This window comes from Phoxinus phoxinus (assembly GCF_949152265.1).
Source record: "Phoxinus phoxinus genome assembly, chromosome: 11".
In the NCBI taxonomy this organism is placed as follows: domain Eukaryota; kingdom Metazoa; phylum Chordata; class Actinopteri; order Cypriniformes; family Leuciscidae; genus Phoxinus; species Phoxinus phoxinus.
In genome coordinates this window covers 33552697-33563883 of record NC_136886.1, presented here as the reverse complement: position 1 = coordinate 33563883, position 11187 = coordinate 33552697, and positions in this window count along the sequence as shown.

Here is an 11187-nt window from a genome sequence, read left to right as displayed (position 1 = left end):
TCAGAATCAAGACTTTATTTTAAAAGGGCATAATGTGGCCTCTTTAAAAAATTCAATACAGATTTTTAAATTGACTATTTTAGCCATTATTTGAGTATGCAGTATATTAATAAAACAGCTGATAAACACTTGGTTTTGGTTTAGAGCCTGTGTGTGTGTTTATAATACAATTGAGAGCACCGAAGTGTACCAAGAACACAGAAAAGCCTGTGTGATTTCAGCTCTTACTGACAGACATCCAGGAGTTATTTCTCATTGCAGTCATGCCTGCAGTAAATACCTCACTTTACCCACGCTGCTCCTGTCGTGACCTCTGACCTCCATCCACACCGCCGTGTTCCCGGCTCAAGGCCAGCCGGCCGTCAGCGCTGCGGAAAAGTGGGCGGTAATTCACAATCCTCCACATCACCTGCCAGAAGCTATCGATTTTTGTTTCCCCAATCTCCAGACGAGAAGCCGAGGAAAGATTAAAAACACTGTCAGTTTGGAGTTGAATAAGGATGGTGAGCGAGAGAGAGAGAGAGAGAGAGAGAGAGAGAGAGAGAGAGAGAGAGAGAGAGAGAGAGAGAGAGAGAGAGAGAGAGAGAGAGAGAGAGAGAGAGAGAGAGAGAGAGAAGAGAGAGAGAGAGAGAGAGAGAGAGAGAGAGAGAGAGAGAGAGAGAGAGAGAGAGAGAGAGAGAGAGAGAGAGAGAGAGAGAGAGAGAGAGAGAGAGAGAGAGAGAGAGAGAGAGAGAGAGACAGACAGACAGACAGAGCGAGAGACAGACAGACAGACAGACAGACAGACAGACAGACAGAGCGAGAGAGAGAGAGAGAGAGAGAGAGAGAGAGAGGAGAGAGAGAGAGAGAGAGAGAGAGAGAGAGAGAGAGAATTGCTTTAGACTCTTAAAGAGATAGTTCACCCATAAAAAAGCATTAATTCATTAGTTACTCTGTCCTTTTTATATCTGTATGACTTTCATTATTTTGCGACACAAAAAATACAAACTCTGAAGATTGTTCATGCTGCTCTTCTAATGTTTGTCAAGCTCTAGAAAGGACATATAAAGAGCCCTTAAAGTATCAGTAACAGTAGCCTTGTGCCCTATATTACAAGTCTGAAGCCATGCGATTAAAATACTTGCTTACTAGTTTCTAAATAGGCATCTGCCTTCCTAATTGAATAAAGACACTTGTTATGTTGCACACAACATAGGCAGCAAGTCTGTCACAGAATTAGTGCTATGCATTGGACTTGACTTGCAACATTATTAAAAGCATGATACACACATGTTTTTAGGTGCATCAGTGTATATGCAGAGCACAATTCTGTCAGGACTCTGGTTTGATCTTCAGCCTTTCTGCTGTGTTTGTCTTGTGTCTTAATTGTCAGTTCACCTCACTCTCCCATCACAGCTGAATCCCATTCTAATCAGTGCTCTCACTCTCATTACTCACACACCTGTTTCCCATTTCTGCACTCATTTTCTCCACTACTTATGCTTCTCTCTTTCTTTGGTTCTCTGTCAGTGTGTCTTGGTTTCTGTCCTTTTCACCACTGTCCCCTTGCCTGAAAGTCTTGTTTTGGTTGCTTCTAATCTTTTAAAGCCTTGTCTGATTATTTAATCCTGTTTTGTTGTTTATTTGCCTAGTTCCTGTTCCCTATCTCAACTCAGCTTGTTCTCCTGGTTTTTGACCCCCTGCTTTCGTCCTGGACTATTGCCTTGGCTTCTACCTGAAACTGTTGGTCCGCTACTGGTTTTGACCCCAGCCTGTCCATTGGATTTCGACTCTGCCTCGCCCTCTTACTTGGTGGCTCGGCTACCAATTATTTTATGTTTTGTTTTGTTTTGCTTCAACCTTTTGGACAATAATTTATATTTTGAATTGATCTGCTCTTGGGTCCCTCTTGTCTCTGCACCTCCCTAACAAATTATTCTAAGTGTGCATTATCTGTGCATAGCCTGTGCAAGCACCTTACATTTATTTGCATTCATTTAATTTAAAGTCCCCTTGTGGTGAAAATCCAACTTTTAATGTTATGTCTATGTGGTGTTTTTAATATATGCTCTAAGATAAACCATGTGTAAATTCATAAGTCGACAGCATTGCTGAGTATTGTCTCCTTAAAACTGCAGTCAACCAAAGACACGGTTTGAAATCGCTGGTGTTTCTGACGTCACAAACTATCTTGTAACCAATCAGAGCAACGTGTGATAGTCAACCAGTGGATCTCTGAGTGAGTGGAGGCGGGGCTCATTTGCATATTCATAGGACTGCGTATGCTAAATGAGGCAACAGTGTTGAGTTACATTCAAGATATTTTAAGGCATGAATACATTTTTTTCAAGGAAAAAACATTTAAATATGTAATTTTGGTGATCAAAGATGAGTTTTAAGGGATAACATTATTGACAGGTGGACTTTAACAGGCCACTATTTCACATTCGAAAAATAAACTTAAATGACGTAACAGGAACGGAACCAGGATTGCAGCACTTCATTTAAACTAGTGCAGATAGTACACTTGGGCTAGGACATAGGGCAAGGACGCATATCGGACAAAATCAAAAATTTTGCAACAGATCTCCTGAACAGAACGCTATGCAGGTTTTCGAACAACACGAATGTGATGTGAAAATAATGACAGAATATTTAGTTTTAGGTGAGCTAACCCTTAACCCTTTGCATGCTGAACACTCATACATCTTTAATCTCTCTCGAGGAGGGCACACACACACACACGCTCACATCTATTTACAAACGCAGATCGCTGTGACCGTTTATGTGTCAATGGAGACATGAGAGATGTTCATTATTACCAATGGGCTTGATGGAGTTATTGCTTTCAGGACGTGACATTTCCAGAATCCTTAACTAAATTGCACTGCATTTGTTATTTCCCTAATGCCCTTCAAACAATGTTTGGGGATTCAATTCTATGGCTGGAATATTGGATGTGTTATTGGTTAAACTGATGGCTCACTAGATTAGTTCAGTGCTGGTTTCACCCATTTATCAGCGGTAATGACCAGCCTCGCTGTTTCACAACACAACTTTCATCATTAATGACAAGCTGGGATTGTTTGTACTGCATCCCTGCCGTCATGTGTTACAGTCACTGCGTGTTTGCATGTGTGTGTGTGTGTGTTCGTCTGCTGTGTTTGAGTGTTGTAGTCAGGATTGATTCATCTCTGCGGTGCTGAAATGGCATTTTATTGGCCCTGACCTCTTATGAAATATTGTTATCAGCTGTACATGAGTTGCCATAAGCCATTAGAATGGGACATCATGACAACATTCCTTCTGAACATGCAAATCGGCCCACACACACACACACGCACGCACGCACGCACACACACACACACACACACACACGCGCACACACACACACACAGACGCACAGACAGACACACACACATGCAAACACACACACACAGAGACGCACACACAGACAGACACACACACACACACACACGCACGCACGCACGCACGCACACACAGACAGACAGACAGACAGACAGACACACACACACACACACGCACACACGGGCAGACGGACAGACACACACACACACACACACAGACAGACAGACAGACAGCCAGACACACACACACACACACACACACACACACACGCGCACACACACACACACACACACACACACACACACACACACACACACCTGATGGACTCGATCCACTCTCTCTCTCTTTCTCCCTCTCTCTCTCTCTCTCTCTCTCACACACACACACACCTGATGGACTCGATCCACTCTCTCTCTCTCTCTCTCTCTCTCTCTCTCTCTCTCTCTCTCTCTCTCACACACACACACACACACACACACACACACACACACACACCTCATGAATTAATCAAATGTAGTCCGTTTTTATCCAACATGGTCTAATCAACGTCTTTCTGACACTTTGTAATTTCCAAAATCAAAACAGACTTCTCATGTGTTCTCAATATTGAGTTTTTAAATGATCATAGAACGTAGGAAGATTTATTATAGATTTAAAACTTATGTAATGGATAGTTCACAGCCAAAACGTTAAGACAAAGCAGTGTTATTACCGTCAATGAAAACTAAAACCATTAAAAAACATGAACACAACAACTGTTTTCCATGTGAATATATTGTCAAAATTAAATGTATTCCTATTATCAAAGCTGAATTTCAAAAGCAGAGTCACATGATCCTTCAGAAATCATAATCATTTGCTGCTCAAGAAAAATTTATGATTATTATCAATGTTGAAAACAGCTGAACTGCTTCATATTTTTGTGGAAACTTTTGTTTTTCAAGATTGAGCAGAGCAGCGTTTATTTGAAATATAAATCTTTAGTAAAATTATAAATGCCTGTACTGTCACTTTTTGATCAAATGTATCAATGCATCATTAGGCCTATGGAATAAAGGCATTTTGGTGAAAAGCTGAACTATTTAACAGAGGTTAAAAACATTTGCTGATATGGTTTGTTCAAAGAAGCTCTTACAAGTTCAACAGCGACAAACAAACAAACAGATTTGTCTCCTGAATCTCTGTCACTCCTCCTGAAATCATGCTTTCCTTCATGTATCCTACAATAAAAGTGCTGGTTAAATCTCTCGCAGTTACCCACGCATCTTCATTACATGCTTGAGATATTATAGAGCAGATATTTATTCATCTCCATCTTTTCATTCAGCAATAACTCATGAAGATGTCTTGCGTATAGCTACTAATGGCGTTCTGTTGTCCTGAGCATCTACACACCAACCTCTCCCTCAAATAAGAAAACAGCTTCTCATGAAAAACGAGCACCTTCCATCAGCGGCTTTTGTGTTTAAATACATCAAGGAGATCCAAATTAATTCTCCACTGGAGGGTCTTGGATAAATCTGCCCATTTACTTGATCACCTTGAAAGTGCAGGGGCAAACGTGAAAATATATGAATGCAATAATGCATCTCGCATTCTGCGTTCGTAATGCATTTACATATTAAAATGATCTGCCGCCGCAAGCTGTAATTTCTTGTTGGACGCACACAGACACAGATTATGTGTTGAAAAAGCATATTAGTTTTGCTTTTGGATTTTAATTTATTCTGCCTTCCAGCCTGGTTCAGACGAAGCACAACAACCCTTCCCCCAAACACATCACCCACAGCGGCTAAATATTTCACAGCTCTCCGCGGCCGTCAGCACTGTATTCCTCCTTCTTGCTTTCCAGTGAGTCCTTCTGCCCTGGATTTTTTTAGTTCATGCACTAAAAATTATATTATTAAAAAAACAGATAGATGTTGATACTTTAATTGCATTGGCATATTTAAGATTTAGATAAGTTGCAGTCAGTAACACTAAAATAAAAGCTCTCTCATTTTAAAGTCGGCATGAAACAGAAGTTACACTCGTCTTTTCTTCTCTATTGTGACGTATTTCCGAGTGAATCGCTTCTGGAGCAAGAACAAATGTGGGCGGGGCTTGATCTTGTCTGTGAGGAATTCATTGGATGGTCATGGTTTGCTATTGGCTGATCTCATGTGAGTGACAGGTTGCCCCGCCCTCTTTATCAGAGAAGAGAAGAGATCCCGCAAGAGGAAGTTATTCTGATTCAAGATTACAAGACACGTGATTTTAAAAATACTGTAATAATAATGGTGTGCACCGATAAATACTGCAATATTTAAATAATAATTGTCATGGTGTCTTTAAGACGAAGATGATATAACACAAGGTTTAATAGGTAAATCCAAATAGACAGCCAACATGTGAAACAATACTGGACACTGAACAGAACACAGGAGGCCATGTCCACACTAATACTAATACACACTAATTCGTTTGAAAACGTATATTTTTCTCTCAGTTTTGGCCTTCCGTCCACACTGAGACGGCGTTTTAAGTCAACGAAAACGTAGCTTTTGGAATACGCTCTCCAAAGCTGATAAATTTGAAAACGATGTGTTCGCGTTGTAGTGTGGACTGTGAAGCCGAAGGTATTTGAAAACGAGGATGTAAGTTTAGGCCCTGTTTACACGAGAACGCTCGCGGGTGAAAACGTAAAAATATTTTATCGGATGTGCCTTTCGTTTACACGGCGACAACGTTTTTGTGGCTTAAAAACACAAAAAAGTGAAACCACCCTCCAGAGTGGAAATCTTAAAAACACTCCACCATCGCGTTCCCGTCTAAAGGGTGAAGACGCAAAAGTCTGCTAGACAGTGAAGGCGTCGCGTACGCGTTTACGTCACAGGCATGCGCCAGTACAGGAAAATAACAAAACATTATCAAACTAAAATATAGCATTAATTTCATTGACAAAAAAAATAATAAATTCTGAGCGACACGCGAGGAGCACGAGGGTTAAAGCAGCAGCTTTACCGTATTAAACATGAAAAACTGTGTCAGCGTCTCTTTCTCTTTCAGTGCTTCACACCGCCACCTAGCCGCCTGGAGTGCACACTACATCCAATTTCACACACTTTTGCGTCACCATATGCACGCAGATTTCCCCCCCATAACGCTCGTCTAAACGCAGAATAAAAAGTGATAACGCAACGCCACTTTTGTGTTTTCTCTTCAGATCGTTTTCGTGTAAACATAGCCTTAGTCATGTGATCCATGTTGTACCAAGAGAAATGTTTACCTGTATTGTGCTATTCACTTTTACACTGTTGCTAAAATGTCACTTTGCACACTCTTCATATCACAGTCCTGCAAAGATGACAGAAAATGTACTCACATTTGCTGTCCTGCGGCATACAGGAGAGCAGTTGCGTTTTAAACACATGGTGACTGCGTGCGACCTGGACGCATCAGTGAATGGTGAGATATTTTGCTAAATAATATTATCCTGTTAGAAGAATTGCGCGATGATTGTATTATTCATTTTTCCATCTGTATCATCTCAGTGATCTTTTGTGTGGTTTTACGCATGCACAGTAAAGGTTCATTTAGCGTTTTCAGGCGTTCTTCTAAAGTTTATCATCCACACTGAAACGCCCGAAAACGCGAGTGTGGACGCCGTTTTGAAATGTCTCCGGATGAATGTAGACGTATAGCCTTACGTACATACACAGTGATGATTAACTGAACAGCTGTGATGAGTGTTGGTGTCCATGGTGACGGATGAGTGGCGGGAAACTAGAACAAAGGAACACATGTGAGGAATGAAAACAAACAGAAGGTCCAAGAAAACTGAAACAAACTGAACATGTGACAGTGTTGGAGTGAGTTCATGAATGTGTATCCGTAGCAGAGTTGTGTGTGTTTTGTTTTTGCATCAAAATTAGTTCTATTAAACAATCTTTAATAGAGTTAGTTCTTCTACTCTCTAACCAGACCTAATAGCGTCCCAGACGTTCCTCTTCTGTTATTTAACGTTTCATTCAGACTTTTCTCATGACTTTTTTCTCCTTTAAACTATATATTTTTCATTATAATGACTAAATTCGCTTGCAGCATACAAGCTATTTATTTGAATTACCTTTTTCTTAACAAAGTAGTATAGATTTATAATGAATTGGTTTGTGTTATTGGCCATAATATTAAAGGTCCACTGAAGTGCCTATAACACACAGCATTATTCAATGTGTAGATGTAATTTCCACTGAAACTGGAAGACAGGGCGGGACACATCAAAAAGCCCCTCCCCCTTTTTTTAAATAACCAATAGCATTTAGTTTATATCACAGCTCGGCCCGAGCCGTTGAGCTCGACAAAGCCACAGTTTCCTCATAACCTTAAACAGTTTTTCCTCCATATCGCTTAAAGGGTTAGTTCACCCAAAAATGAAAATAATGTCATTAATGACTCACCCTCATGTCGTTCTAAGCCCGTAAGACCTCCGTTCATCTTCGGGACACAGTTTAAGATATTTTAGATTTAGTCCGAGAGCATTCTGTCCCTCCATTGAAACTGTATATACAGTATACTGGCAATGTCCATAAAGGTAATAAAAAGATCATCAAAGTAGTCCATGTGACATCAGTGGGTTAGTTAGAAGTTTTTGAAGCATCGAAAATACTTTTTGGTCCAAAAATAAAACAAAATAAGACTTTATTCCGCATTGTATTCTCTCCCGGGTATGTTGTGAATCTGCGTTCACGACTCCGCAGTGACGCTGCTGACGGAAGACGCTGATGACGTGTCATCTGGTGCGCCCGAGCTTCTTTACAGTCTGAGGGAGACGCACGCTATATTCAAGCTATTCTACATTGTTTGCGTGGATATCATTTTTTTAATGGTGCGTAAATGTGCATGTCGCGGATGAGACACTTTTACAGCGTGCGTTTCCCTCAGTTTATAAATGAAGCTTGGGCGCACCAGAAATACACGTCATCAGCGTAACTGTGAAGGATTGACAACAGACCCAGGAGAGAATACAATGCTGAATAAAGTCTTATTTTGTGTTATTTTTGGACCAAAAAGTATTTTCGATGCTTCAAAAACTTCTAACTAACCCACTGATGTCACATGGACTACTTTGATGATCTTTTTATTACCTTTATGGACATGGCCAGTATACTGTATATACAGTTTCAATGGAGGGACAGAATGCTCTCGGACTAAATCTAAAATATCTTAAACTGTGTCCCGAAGATGAACGGAGGTCTTACGGGCTTAGAACGACATGAGGGTGAGTCATTAATGACATTATTTTCATTTTTGGGTGAACTAACCCTTTAAATATATAGTATTCTGTGCAGAATTCAGTCGGGTCTGATATGTTTTCTGGTCTGTGGCGACTCGATCACATGATCCGCTCTGTGTCGTGTCTCTGGACCGGAGCTGTGGCGGTTCGTGTGACACTAACGTGAAACCAGACTTCATTCTCCCCAATGGAAAGCATATTTACACTGTCTGAACCGTTCCCATAGTGCACTATGTGCCCTTCACCATGTAGAAAGTAGTATATGTGTGAACAAGTGATTTCAGCTGCAGCGTCTAATTATATTGTAGGGGGCGGAGCTTCAGATTCTAGAGAGCATTCGATTGGACAGAAAATCTGATGAGAAGCTGAAGTGCAGAGAGATGTCGTCAAAGTCATTGATCCAAGTTTTGAATGCTTATATATTCTAAATGCTAATTTTGTCATTGTTATGAAGCACACTAGCTTATAGATAACCATATTGCTAACATATTCATACTACTGTAAAATCCAAAAAAACTTTCATTTTGATTTCATGGGGACTTTAAAACAATTATAGGCCCCAATATTAAAATCACTCTCAATTGTTCTCGAGTCAGAGACAGCAATGGCAAATGGAGATGTTTGCTTATGGTCTCAAATGTTTCTACTGAGAAAAAGCCCTCCGTAATCTCACATGTGTGTGTGTGTGTCCTCCTTCTGAAAACATCCCAGCAATGTCTCAAACTGTTCTCAATGTGAACATTTCTCCCAAAATCAAATCATCTGAGCTGCTCTCCACATTCATTTTATACTCGTACATATGACAAATATTGGCTATTTTTACTTCCCCAAAGGAATTTTAGAAGAAAACTCTGAAGCAAAGTAGAAAGCAAATCTCCTGAGATATGAAACAGCAACTTCACAGCAAAGAGATCTTTCTCAGATGTTTTTCTTTTTCTTGTTGAAAGCGTCACCGACTCGATCATTGTTCTAAATGTATTTTCCTACTGTGGTCGTTTAGTCCCCAAATGTCCACACAGGTGTGAGTCATGCAAATATTACCCGGCACTACTGGGACGGGTCTATATCGGTGTGTTTATTTAGTTGCTGACTACGAGAGAGAATCTGCAAGCGCTGTTATGTTTAGGAGAAATGATTACAGATGTACACACACACACACACACCAGTCTCGAGCGCATGTTCACATCACAAACGTGAAGCCGAGGCCCAGGTGTATTGGAAGCAAGCTGTTCTCCCAGCCCAAACACACACTCCCAGCATGCCGAGCTGTCAGCCAGGAATCTCTCATAATGAAGGCTAAAATATTTTATTCAGATTTATTAATTTGAAAATGAAGCGTGCCTGTCGGCAGAGGGACAGCTCTTCTCAATCTGTCATCTGTGAGCCGCACGCCGGTGACACCACCATACATTCGTCTTGTCGTATCTGACAGTCGGATTCTCCCGGGCGCTTCTCCGCCAGGGATCACCCAGGGATTTTTTGAGCGGAATAAAACACATTCCGACAAGGAACAGCCTCTTTATTAATGCAAATTAGGCCTGAAAAAACGCCGGCACCAGGCACTTGGCTTTAGACACCTGATTGTGTGTGTGTGTGTGTTAATAAAAGCAGTGAGTGAGTGACTGTGGGGTTGAGACTCCCACACAGATCTGCCAGTCTCCGCTGTGACAGACCCCAGAGCTACGGGGGGCTTATCTCACCAAACCCGTCCAGATACACACAACACAGCCGCCCACTGGGACGCGCTCACTCGCTGGAGTGACTGCTGTAAATTGGGTGGCCGGAAACAAACATTGGCATGAATGTTGCATTCATTTGTTTAACTCCTTAAGTGTCACCGGCCCACCAGTGGGCCCAAATTCATTACATATTTAAAGTAGTAATATCCTATACTAAACCTAAACTAATATTGACAAACTATATATCATTTGAAAGCTTACAATCTCTAGTTTTCATATTTGGTGACTGAAATATATTACAGAGGAGCTGTAATTTATCAATTTGCAACAATAATATTTTCATACTCCTAGGGTGTTCAGTCCTTTATTTTGTAATAGTGATGAATGGTAGAAACCTCAGTTTGTTTTCATGCCAAGAGTTCAAAAGATAGCATTTGTTCAATTATTTTAGAAAAAAAGGTCTGAAAATGTTTTAGAAATAAAGAAAAACCATATATGGAAATACAGGCGCCCTTATATGGGCAGTAATGTCAACTAGTGAAAAAGTGTGGTACTGCGCCCAAACTAAATCTCACTGAAAGCTCATTTTTTGAGATATCAACCTAAAATTTAAAATACAACTTGTTCAGATTTCTGGCTTTGATTTTTGTGCAGTTTTAGATTCGCCAGGGTTTTGAAAAAATATATTCTATATAAAATATGAATTATTAATTTTTTTATTTTTTTATTTTCATAAACTCAAACTTCTATAACTTTTTTTCTGTTACACTTTCTTAATTTATTTCACTTCTACAAAAATCTGCAAATTTTCTTCTTTAAAACAAGACCAATCTTACATCCATATTCCAAAGCATTCTTGAGTTACAAACATTTAAGTTCGGAAAG